We start from the raw sequence: 13,150 nt of genomic DNA, 5'->3' as shown, positions 1-13,150 counted from the left end.
TCTTTTTGCAATTTTCATTAATTAAGTAGGGGCCCGAACATGTTATTTGCCTCCGGGCCCGAAAAAGGGTAGCTACGCTACTGTATGTGTCTATGTGTACGTGCGTGTTCGTGTATAGATGGTAGTTTAAAATGTAACAAGTCAGTTCTAGCAATAATAAATCAATAAGATAAAAAATGTTTTTATTATTTTAACTTTATAGAGTTTTTTTTTTTTTTACCAATCATTAAACATAAATTTAATTATTTAAGCAATGTAATATAACGTCTCGGCCGGACCCTATAAAGTCCCTAATCCTTCCCTCTCGAAGATCTGGACTCCAGTATTCGTTTCATTTCTGAATTCAGATTTTGGCCTCAGTTAAATGCCAACTTTAATTGGACCAGTTCCTGAAATCTGAAGTTGTAAATTCAATTTGTACTTTCCCAGAATTCAGGAAGTCATTCAATCCGGAAGACACTCTCATAAGAGTCACACCTGATACGATACGGCAATTTTAAAAGCTTTATCGAGAGTTTTGAAAATTGTCAAAAGCCCAGTTCTCTCGTGTAACAAAACCACTATAATAACATACTCTGATACTTCTTCAAGAAAAAAAATTATATTGTCATATATATTTAAATATTATTTTAAGAGAGAAATGAATATCCATAAAAATAATATAAGACGTCACATATTTTTCGCTGCAAAGAAAAAAAAAAACTAAGGTCTAATACTGACAAAGTTGTAAATTTGTAATAACGGCACTGAATGCCAGCCACTAGTGCGCATGCGAGCATCTTGCTATCAGAACTTGTTATACGCAAAATAAAAGACCAAAGATTAATAAATATAAACTAACAGAAACCACCCACACACCTTCTAATTTAAAAGCTGCTTCGAGTTGGAAGCTTCTTCCTTGCTGTCATTTACACCCGATGTTATCCAAATCAGTCCGGCTCTATAGTTGTGGAATCCTGCGCCCGTTCACCGTCAATACGCCATTCGAAGTAGTTCGGAAAAACCCGTGCGAAACGCGCGGTTTTACTGGCTACGACCGTAGGCACGGTGACGTCAACGACAGCGTTATCCGTTTGGGAAATTCCCATCTAGTTTATCGCGGAAGTTGTTGCAAGCAAATGCAACAACGAATTTTATTCTTATTCTCACTGACAGTTAAAATCTGACATTACAAGATCTCAAATAAAGCGAAATTACTTTTTTATATTTTACAATAAAAGATATGGTAATATAAATAACAGGAAATATTACGCTGTAATTCGGCAGTTACGTTTTGGCTAAGTAGTCATAAAAATAAATTTACTGCATTATTAATAAATTAAATTAAGGTAATTAATACCTCAACAATTCAGAATTACAAATATCTAACAATTTTGAATTTACTTATTATTATTTGGGTTACAATACTGTTTAAAATCTTGTATACATTTTTAGATGTTTTTAAAAATGAATTTATTTTATTACTAAATTGTCCTTTTACATGACAAAAATAAAACATTGTATCCAGGTGTCTTGTATTAAACAAATAATTATTAAATACAATGCAACCTAATGAATCAAACATATAAAATTCTGGTTGTTTGAAAGTTATTTATGCACATGGCCTGAAATATTCAGGAGTAATTCATATTACGTATGTATTCCATATTCAGCAAGATCAGGAGAGCCGATATCAAAATTTAAATATATAAATTTATATATTTAAATTAAAAAATTAAAGCTTTCAATAGCATTAATCAGAAATAAGGTATCTTTCTGTTGTTGTTCACTAAATCTAAAAATATTGTCAGAAAGCACGCTTCAATATTTCTATTAGATAATACGTTAGCTGTGATCCCAATAAGTTCCACAGGGCGATAACACCATCGTTAAGATAAAATGTGACCCTCTGTTGCCGGATAGGTCCAGTAGGTGGCATACTTGCCTAAGAAATAAAGGTCGCTGGTCCGAATCCTGGTTACAGTATTAAATCCCATATTTTTTAACATGCCGTATAAATGGTGTGCTATGATTTCAGCAATCTAATGTTCTTAAAAACTAAATACATATTACTAAGCGCTTTGACAAAGTGAATGATTTTTTAAAGTTGCAAATACATAATAATAATAATAATAACGTACGGTCTAGGGAAGTATGTAAAACAGAAACACACTGGTGTTTGGAAATTATTAATGGAACATAATCCATAAATCTAACATTCTTAAATCCAATCAACCTCTCTGCCCTTGTATCGATTACCTTGGAAAAATATTCAAAAAGTTTCGGATTTTTTAATGTAATTCGGCTATATATAAATATATAGTTATTTATATTTATTATTTAAAGTTATTTATATTATTGAATATAAATTGCATTGGGCAAACTATAGGGTGTTCAATAAGTTCCACGATGTTGTCTATTTTCCTGCCTATTCAAGATCTGATGATAATCTAGTGTTTCTTTTTTGCTTGTTTCAGGTAATATGATAGATACCGGTCCATTTATAGTGGAAGAAAGGCTAATAGCAGTGGTGTGGTACCACGAGAGGAGACACGCACAACAAGACAGTAAAACAGGTGTAAGAAGACTTTGAAGAGAGATGTGGAAAGTTAGCGCAGTTAAGATTGAATCTTCATCGTTGGGAAAAGAAAGCATTTAAGACTATATAGTTTACCAATTGGACCACTTCCTGAAATCAGCGTCTGTATTGGACGCTGCACTGAGCGTCCAATACAGACGCTGAATGAAACGGACGGCCGAAAATTCGTCATCTGGAAATGCAAAATATTCATGCGTCAGTTCTCAAATATCCAAAATCATCATTATGATAACGGTCTGCAGAGTTGGATATTTCACAAACATCATTATAACGCACAATGAAACATGACCTTAAAATGAAACCGTATAAACCAACTATCATTTGTGAATTATCAGATGCAGATTACGAAAAGAGACTGATAGTTTGTGAGATATTTCTACATTTTGATACCATTCCTAAATGGTCAAAGGTCATGTTTAGTGATGAGTGTGCTGTTTAACTTAGTTCGTCTCCATGCAAGTTACTTCTGGAGTGATGTCAATCCACACTATGTGAAAGAAGTGCAAGACCACCCATCACATGCTATGGTTTGAATGGTACTACTTTTTTTGATAGGCTGGTCATATCTGAACATGTCGAAAAATTACTTCATACCAGAACTTAGAAACGTGGCATAGCCCACGTCTATGCCACGTCTCTCGGGGGGGTGGGGGGGTTATGACGTCTATGCCACGAAAGGGAGGATTGACATACACTTTTGTACTACAATTACCCATTAACACAACTAATTTCATTTTTCTAGAGATTTTAGATCTGAAGATAAGGATTTACAAAGTGACAGCCATTTCTGGCAACAGTGTGTGATGGAGTTCCTGTTCAAATTGAGTGATCAGGCGGCTACATCCATCCATCGAAAACTCTTGGCAGTCTACGGGGACCGCACAATTGATCGAAGTAATGTCAAGCAGTGACTCCAACAGTTTTAGGAAGGTGATTTCGATATCAAGGACAATCTAAGAGCCGGAAGACCAACGTTCGTCATAAACAGTGTAAACGAAGAACTCACTGACCAGAGCTCATTCGAAATGACAGATGCATAACCGCCAGAAAAGTGATGAACGCTGCGAAAATGTCAGAGAGGTGTTTGACCATCATTGGGGTACAGAAAAATCTGTTCATGGAGGGTAACTAATATACTCACGAGAGATGATGTCTGAGAGGAAAGATCTGTGAAGATCTTCTGGAGAGGCTAGGTCAGTGGTTTTCAACAGGGGTGCCGCAACAACATTCCAGGGGTATCACGTAATTTGGGTTTAAGTTACTTAAACTTATTATTTTTTTAATTTAAATGTTTATTTCATTATAAAAAGGTGCACAGTATCTTTATAATTTTGTGGTGATCTATAATTGATGTTTACTTAGTACCTCTATATAAAGAATAAAATTATATACTGTATATATATATATAATTTGTATTATGAAAAGTAAAATATAAAAAAAATATATATATATATATACACACACACACAGAGAGAGAGAGAGAGAGAGAGAGAGAGAGAGAGAGAGAGAGAGAGAGAGAGAGAGAGAGAGAGAATCGGATCTAACAGGCAGAAAATTGAGTAGGGGTGCAGCAAAATAAAATAAATTACTTAGGGGTGCCGTTATTAAAAAAGGTTGAAAACCACTGCTGGCGTTCCTGGGTGCTTTAAAGTCTCTTGGACTAGATCGTATATATAGTTTAGCTTAATTTTCAGCACTCATCATAGTAATCCGCTTAGCTGGTGGAGAGTTTTACCACATACATAGTGGTTATAGGATTCTAATAACTTACAGGGATTATGGGTTTAAAACTAAGTTATGGGCTATAAAAATTTTCCTAAGAAAGGAAAGTGCATCTTCCATTCTATGGTTGCCTAATTAAATTAAATTAAATTAAGAAAAAAAGAAAAATAGAAGCTAATAGCCGCGCACGAGCGACTTTCGAAAATCGTCCTCAGTTAGCTATTATTTTTAAACCCATAATCCCTGTAAGTTATTAGAATCCTATAACCACTATGTACGTGGTAAAACTCTCCACCAGCTAAGCGGATTACTATGAGATGAGTGCTGAAAATTAAGCTAAGCTATACATACGATCTAGTTATTACATTACAGCACATAAGGACTCCTTAAAAATCAAGAGTCTCTTGGACTTTGTGAGGAGCCATGTTTTCTCACTTCCATTATGACTTCCAATGGCTCTTCCATTATGACCCGCAAACCAAACGACAATACATGAAATGGGTACACACCCGACATCACCTGTAAACAAAAAGCCAAAACTTTCCAAATCATCGACAAAACTTATGGTCACCTTCTTCTGGGAACAAAATGACATAATTGTTATCGATTTTCTAGAAAGTGGAACCATCAACAAAGAAAGATACTGCTTCTCCCTGAAAAAGCTTAATCGAGCTCTGAAAACCAAGAGACCTGAACCCAAATAGGCAGGACATCAAACTTTCAGGATAAGGCAAGGCCGCACACAGCACAAATGACACTGTCAAAGATCGGTCAGCTCGGGTGGAGCATATGCTTTACTCACCCACAGCTCTGATCTTGCCCCATCAAGTTTTTTTTTTTTTTTTGTTTAGTAGACTTAAGGCATACCTGCGTGGTTGATAGTGATATGGAACTCATTTCTAACGGTAAACAATGGTGTAAACATCACCATCCTGATTTTTATCAAAGTGCATTCACTGCCCGGAAGTAGTTTATATATGTGAAGTATGGTTACAACATCCCAGATAATAAAGATGCTACAGCTTATAGTGTGTTACTTAACCAGCACTTGTATGTTCCTAAAATTTTAGGATGATGTCTAGTGAATATCATATACGATGCACCGCATTGTAACCGGGTATATCACTATAATTCATTTAGTTGAATAAAAGACGACAACACTTGAGCGACACACTCAGCCCACCTGTTTTACACTTGCTTTTAGAGTATCCTAGAGTTAAATATAACCCACCTAACAGCTTGAATTTAATTGCAATATATCTGTTACAATATTTCTATCTCGACCTGTTCTCACATCAACAGTAACGGTCAGGCAGAAAACTTGTACAGTTTCAGTTTTTAATTATTTTTAGTTTTCTTCAAATTCCCTCCTCACTATTCGATTATCATTTTGAACCATTTCTACAAGGTGTATATAGTTTTGTAAAGGTGAGTATCCTTAAATATCAAGGTTTTACTAAATTCTTAGATATTTGATATAGTAATAGCATTTTTCATTTAGCGCAAGGAAGCCACGTTTTTGCTGCACTGGCAAAAAAAAAAGTAGATAAGAAAATACAAATTATGTGCTTCCCTCCTCATATGGGTAGCTATCCAACTGACCTTTGAATTTATACAAATTGTCGGCCTCAATTACCTGCGAAGCAACTTGTTCCGTCAACGACTCGCTGGCTAAAAGAAAATGGACTTAAAAAATATAAAAATTATAAATCAAATAATTATCAATATAAATTACACATTATATTTTGTTTTGTTTCTCATATTCTCATATAATGAGAACAAAAAAAAGGGGGGGGATTCGAAAATGCAGTTATAAACTCTACATAATTCTCACCCATGTTGTTATAGTATTTTAGGCGCATCAATGACTTAGAACATATTGCGCCATATTATATCTGTAAAAGTACGTGTTCTGTTTGTCGATTGGCCTGTTTTTTGTAGGAAAAACTCGAGTTTAGGAGAGAAAAAAAAATCATGCTACCCTCACACCTGAGATATTTTTATCTCTTTCTCATCCATGTTGTAAAAAAGGCCCATAAAAATTCTTCGCGTCATTTGCAGGAATCGAACTCAAGTCTTTTCGGCCCGGTTTGAGGAATACGGTGATTATATCAACTGTATTACACGCGAGGGCTTCATGCCCTTGGATTGGAGAAGCATCTACGTATTGCCAATACACAAGAAGGATAGGATCAAATGAATAAATATAAGAATAAATGAATAAAGATTAGTTAATAATGACAAAGCAGAGAAGATGGAATCTGTGGTTAAAGATGCATTATCAGCTCCTTTTGCTGATCACGGCACTGTAACAGTACAGTGGATACTCTGGCAACGTTACCAGCACATTCATTTGGAAAACATCCACGGGTTCATTCCGTCATGAAATCAAACCAGTGGAATTCTGCACTAAAAGGCATGCATTTGCCAGTTGGTACTGCAATTATCCGATTTCAGGCGAAGCAGTATTGTTTTGCCTTCAGTGGTGTACAAGTTTGTTGTTAGCGCATCGGCTTCTGTGGCCATAATGCACATCCAAAGGTTTTTGCAGTACTCTGATCCAAACCCTAGGCGGGATTCGAACCCGCGACCATTGGGTTGCCAGGCAGGCACTTTACCCACCCGGCTAGCCCGGTCGGCGGTGTACAAGTAAACCAAGTTAGAAACATTCAATTTGTAAAACACAATATACTGACGCCTTATGGTTTTTAGTTACCTAGGCATTTACTTGAAACAACGCAATTCAAACTGTTTATAGTCTGTCTCATGGCATAGGAAATACAGATGACCGCTGGATTTAAACTTCTAAATATGCAAGCGTGCGCACACAAATGCGCCCTCAATCGCTAACTGCTTCATTATTAACCATTGGTTTTGAACTTTTGAGGGTGTTAGTCACCTTTGAATTTAGTATACATACTATTTAGTAGAACATTAATTTAGATCAACAAAATAATTAAAATTGTGATATAGAGCATCTAATACATTCCCATAATTATTACAAATATTACTTCATATTTTTTTACAATTCTTGGTGCATGTTTAAACTTCTATTCTCTTTTGTGAAAATTATCATTTTCTCTGAAATATTACGCAACCTTAGTCGCGTTTCAAGTTCTAGATCAAATAGTGCTGCAACCACCTCGAGTTTTTCCTCCTTTTCCTGACAACAGCAACTTTAATAGCTTAGGTTTTTCAACTCACACACTATTTTTGCTCTGGAATTTACATCACAAATAATTTCAAGAATCGAGCATTCGCGTGACATGATGATGATGCTAATGAAATCTATGTAGAAAGTGGATGATTTTCGAAGAAAAACGATGCTTTCATTTCGCTATAAGAATTCTGATTATAACTTCCAAGAATCTGTCTCATTACAGGGAAACAATCGAAGACCTTGACACAAACCTTAATTTGTCACGGAACTAAACAAATAGAGGCAATAATAGTTCACATTTTTCCATATTTATTTTAAAGTAAATATTCTTGTAGTAATAAGTAAAAATATCTGTTAATAATAGTATAATTAATAGATATTTTTATAAATATCTATTTATAAAAAAATATTATAAATAATTACTTGATTAATTAAATGATCCTTTATTACGCACTAATACTGGAAATAAATACATCCCACCCTTCACGGTGAGATGTCAAGGTATCACGATAAAAAAAACAATAATGATAAAATAAAATAATACATAAACAATTATCTTTATGGGAGTAGGGATACAACTCTTTACAACCCCCCCACACTTAAGTTACAACCATCTTCTTTCATCCCAACTCTACCCACTATAAACTTCCATATGTAAGAAACCCCAATACCGCCTAGACAAATAAAAGTATCCTTATGTTTTCAATTGAACTTTTTGCAAATTTAAAATGTTCCACTGATGCTACTTATTCTTCTGCCCCTAGCAGTCGCCATCAGGATTCCATATGACACGGCCCTGACAAGTGTTCCTGGTGATGTTATTCCATTCTTAATTGAAAATAACTTTTAAATCATTTAACAGATGGGAAAAAGTCATTTTTAAAGTAGGTGTTCCCGTTCCTACTCGAAAACGATCTTTAAAAATGATCTGAAGCGTATCCGTGGTATATACTTCAACAACCAACGTCAGCTGCGTTGTTCCTACAGATCCTGAATGAGATTCGAATCTGGCGCCTGTACGAGCCAAGGAAGATACTACAGATCGCGGCAGTGCTCTGAATCCCATTCCAGCACAATTCGTGTCCTGTGGATTGTCGCGTCTTGGAACAATGCATCGCCATCCAGGTACAATATTAGCACTGTGGGATGAAATTGGTTCCGAATAATTTTCAGATGCATCCTCCAGGTGAGACCCATCAGAATAATGTACTACTAGACAGTCATCATACGAGAACTCTCTCTCTCTCTACGTGCTGTTACTTATTCTCGGCGGTGGTAGCATCCGCCGAGAATAAGTAACAACAGTCTTCTCCATAGGTGAAGTGTTACTTATTCGATTTAGTGCAATACCATGGAAACTCGTTGTGAAGGTATTCACAATATGATATATTAATTAAAACAGTGCATTGAAACTACTAGGTAGTAGAAATTTGTGTGTGTGTGTGTGTTACCCCATGCATAAACAAACTCCTTCAATACTCTTAGGCATTTAGCCAAGAAATATCTTTTAGATTAAATCATGCACACCATTAGGCATTTCTCATATTGTGGAGATATAACTGCATTGTCACTATTGTAACACTGGGGCACCCCACCCACTGAGGATAGGCCAATAAGCCTTGAAACCGTGCCGTCTGGGGAAGGGGTTTGATGGGGGTCCTCGTTACCGCGAATAGGTAACAACAGTCTTCCCTAATGGAGAAGCGTTGCTTATTCGGGGGATTTATGAGTGGTTTAGTTCAGTGAGTGAGTGAGTGTGAGGATTAACTGTCCCTTTCCTCTTTCGACGGCATTTCTTCTTCTTCCTCCTCCTCTCCAACTATCACTTTCCTACACCTTTTTGCTTTCCGAGAATAAGTAATATTAGTCTTCTCCATTGGTGAAGCGTTACTTATTCGAGGTAATGTAATACCATGGCAACTCGTTGTGAAGGTATCCACAGTATGAGATATGATTAAAATGATGCATTAAAACTACCTTGGTAGCAGAAATGATGTGTGCGCATTACCCATGCATAAGTAAACTCCTTCGTACCCTTAGGCATTTAGCCAAGAAATATCTTGTAGATTAAGTCTATATACATTTTTGTAGTTAAATGTTTCAGTTTGTTAAAAAAAAAAAAAAAAAAACTGATGAAATAACACACTGTATTTAAATGCATTTATAAGAATTTATGCGTAAGAGACAGTCATCGGTGCCAGAAAGCTACAAAGCTAAAGTAGCTGATTGGTTAACCTCGAGGGTGCAATAGCATGCGTATCTGAATTGACTATGGTTTTGGTCTATGAGACTTATAAATACGGTGATGTTCTTGTTTTCTCTCTATTTTGTAAACTTCTCCGATCATACGTGGCAGTCACGGAGTATAAAGAGAAAATTAATTAATTTATTTTATCTTGAGATGGGTGAATGAATCCAATTTGTGGATTCCCGCTTACCATCCCAGGATCGACACTCATCCAGAGCTGCCATCTTCAACTCCAGAGACATACGATAATGATAAACTGGATCTTAACGCTGCAAAAAATATTTGTGCAAAAGAATGGATGCCTCCTCAACATTAGATATCATCAAGCCACCGTAAGATTTTTTCCACGTCTCTTTTTTTTTTTTTTTTTTTTATGCCCGGTTTACGTTGGTAATTTGTATTTAAACAATATAAGTGCGTGCAACAATTCCTTGAGGGAAAAAAAATCTCAGCATAGCACCAGTACATATCATTAAGATATGACGAACTAAGCAGCTTTGGCAAAACCAGTGAATGTCTGAAAGTTGAGGTTTTAACTATAAAGACAAAGTGTTGGCGTTATGCCAGTCATATTCTATACTTGAAATTAGTTGCCTTGTGTAGTGACGTATTATTTTTATTGTTATAAAAGAAAAACGTAGTTTAGAGAGCTATAAATTTCGAAGATTGCATAATGGCACGTTACTACCCATTGTTTGGGTTTTTTTTTCACTATCCACTGTTTAATCTGATCAACGTGAAAGTGAGTCCTAGGTTGTCTTGTATAACGTAATCAGAAACTTAAATCTAATGAATACGCGAAAATAAAATAAATACTCTGTTTATACTCCGGGACAACCAAACGGTCAGAGAAGTTCACAAGATAAATAGAATACAAGAAACAACAACACCGTATTCAGCAGTCACGGGCTTGAACGCCGGTCACTCAATGCACGTGTACTTATGCACCCGTGCGCCTGACCACTAAGCTACGGTGGCCTCTATTACTGCACATTAGCATTACTGTATTTTATATTTATAAAATGAAGTGAAACTTGTGAGCAAATACAAAATAGAAATCTAATATTTTAAAGTTATTACCCTTCTACCCGCACAAATCCTATCCCCTCCTTTCTCTCACGTTTACTATGGAAAGAAAGACGTCTTTACAATTAGTAATCTTCTGTACGGAGGATACGGAAAGGTCAGGGAATGACCACCGAATATCCCCGGAGCAATATGGCCTTAGTTGCTAATGCTCCTAAAAACCAAATAACAAACAAACAAACTAATCTTCTAGAAATTATCTTTCATTCTCACATCTACTTTCTTAAAGCTTTATCTCTCCATCTCCACTGTATAAAAATCCATTTTCTTTTTTCTGTGTTATATACAGCTGAAATCTAGTCAGCTGCGGTACGCTCTCATATCATATAGGTGGAATAGCAAGCTATCCTAAAACTGTCCACGAACTTTTCATCTCTCGCACAACAATATAGAAAACTTAAATTGGATTCCATTCAAGAAGTTGTTTCACATAAAATCTTCACATTCAAAACCCTATTCAAAAGCTTGACATGCTCGTATTTTGTAATAATATAGTAATAGCCATACAGTGCAAGCAAGCAACCTGTTCCAGAGATCAACGACTCGCTGGCTAAAAGAAAACTTCCTAAAATCTAGTCTAAACCTCTTCCTCTGTAATTTGAATTTATGCCCACAAGTTCTGGAATTCTCTTAACAGTGAAAATTCAGTCTTCGTTCATTTTACTGATCCCTCTTACAACCTTATAACCCTCGATCAGCTTGTCTCTGAGGTGCCTGGTTGCCAAGCTCTGTAGTCCAAGTATTCAGAGGAGTCTTTCCTTAAAAATGGTCGCCCATTTGCTGATCTCACCATACAAGTTGTCCGTCTTCGGATCATTTCAAGAAGCCCGTTGTCTTTTTTATACAGTAGGCCTATGACCACCATATCTCTAAGGGATATTGTTCGATAAATTATCGACAGAATACTATGGGCTTTCATGGCTGCCTGTTTATACTGCTCAGAAAACTTCATATCTGCCCATATTATAATTCATCCACACCAAGTGTGTAATTTATTTTGGAGTTGCTATTCCCAAGTGTAAGACCTTGCATTTTGCTGCATTAAAACATAGCTGCCACTTTTCTGGCCATCCTTACAACATGTTCAAGTCATCCTGAAGGAGCGCTGCTCGGTACTGATAATTAACTAATCTATCAATCTTTATATCGTCTGCAAATTTTGGCATCAAGCCTTCTATCCCATCGTCAATGTCGTTTATGGAAATCAGAAACAACAGTGGTCCAAGAACTGATCGCAGGGGGACCCACTTCTGCTTTACACCAGTCTGAAGAATATCCATTAATCACATGTTCCAGCTTATACAATAAGTTTTCATGGGGGAATGAGTCAAATGCCATGCTAAAATCCAAATAAACTATGTCGAAATTGTTCCCTACAGCAAGCTCCTTAGTAACTGTGTCAAAATAGCTTACTAAGTTAGTTAAACATGATTTTCCTTTAACAAAACCATGTTGTGTGTTATTCAGCATGTCATATCTATCTAAGTGCCCCTGGAATCCACTTTCAATCACTGTTTCTAAGATTTTCCCTACCACTGAAATCAGACTAACCGGTCTGTAGTTACCAACTTCACTCTTAGAACCGCCTCTATGTATTGGTGATACGTCGGCTCTTCTCCAATCCAAACGAATCTCTCCCAATTCCAAAGATGCCCTCATAATTAACTTCAATGGTACAATACACTTTCTAGCGGCCCCCTTCAAAATTACTGGGTAAATGCCATCAATTCCAGCAGCCTTACTTGCCTTTATCTAGAAATATATTCTGATAAACAGTCATCTGTAATTTCGAATAACTAATTTCATATCACAGCCTCTTCTCAGCATGAAGGGTCTTTCTTCAGTAAAGACAGATGAAAAGTACCTCTTCAATTCATCTGCAACATCAGCTGGGATTTCTAAGACTTTCCCACACCCAGTGCATAAAGGTCTAATCTGATTAGCTTTTTTCTTCCTTCTATTCACATAAATGAAAAATTCCTTGTCCTCATTCTTTGCTCTCTTGGCCAATGCTTTCTCATACTCAGCCTTAGCCTCTCTATCTGTGATGCTATTAAAATCAACTTGTAGCTGTTGTAGGATTGAGTACTATTCGTCGCTCTGTAACTATCTCATGCTATCTTTTCCTGCTGTATTTGACTGGCCAGCTCTGCATTCATCCATTTCGGGATCCTCCCTCCTGCAATATATCCTTAATGGTATATATGTGTTCATGGCATTTCATAATTCAAGTGTATTCACCTTCACTCTTTAATCCGCCCAATTAATAGATGTCATATAGCGCCGTAAACTGTCAAAGTCCCCTCTTCTGAAATTAAAACCCGTACCTTTACCTTTAACTACTGCAACATGTTTC

At 36.2% G+C, this 13,150-nt stretch overlaps 1 protein-coding gene across 2 annotated transcripts in view; it reads right to left on the bottom strand.

Annotated features, from left to right (window-relative positions):
• Rel (nuclear factor NF-kappa-B family member relish) overlaps window positions 1-13,150 on the bottom strand; it is a 462,299-nt gene that overhangs the window by 418,399 nt on the left and 30,750 nt on the right. Inside the window, exon 1 of one of the 2 annotated variants that reach the window (XM_090380553.1) lies at window positions 859-971. The exons of the other annotated variant lie outside the window; for it this stretch is intronic. The gene's annotated coding sequence lies outside the window, so the exon portion shown is untranslated. Of the gene's footprint in view, window positions 1-858; window positions 972-13,150 lie in introns of those variants that run through there. 2 annotated transcript variants of the gene reach the window in all.

Source organism: Mastigoproctus giganteus, chromosome 8, assembly GCF_048544385.1.
Source record: "Mastigoproctus giganteus isolate SK-2022 chromosome 8, ASM4854438v1, whole genome shotgun sequence".
NCBI lineage: Eukaryota > Metazoa > Arthropoda > Arachnida > Uropygi > Thelyphonidae > Mastigoproctus > Mastigoproctus giganteus.
This window is presented reverse-complemented; position numbering and strand designations above follow the sequence as displayed.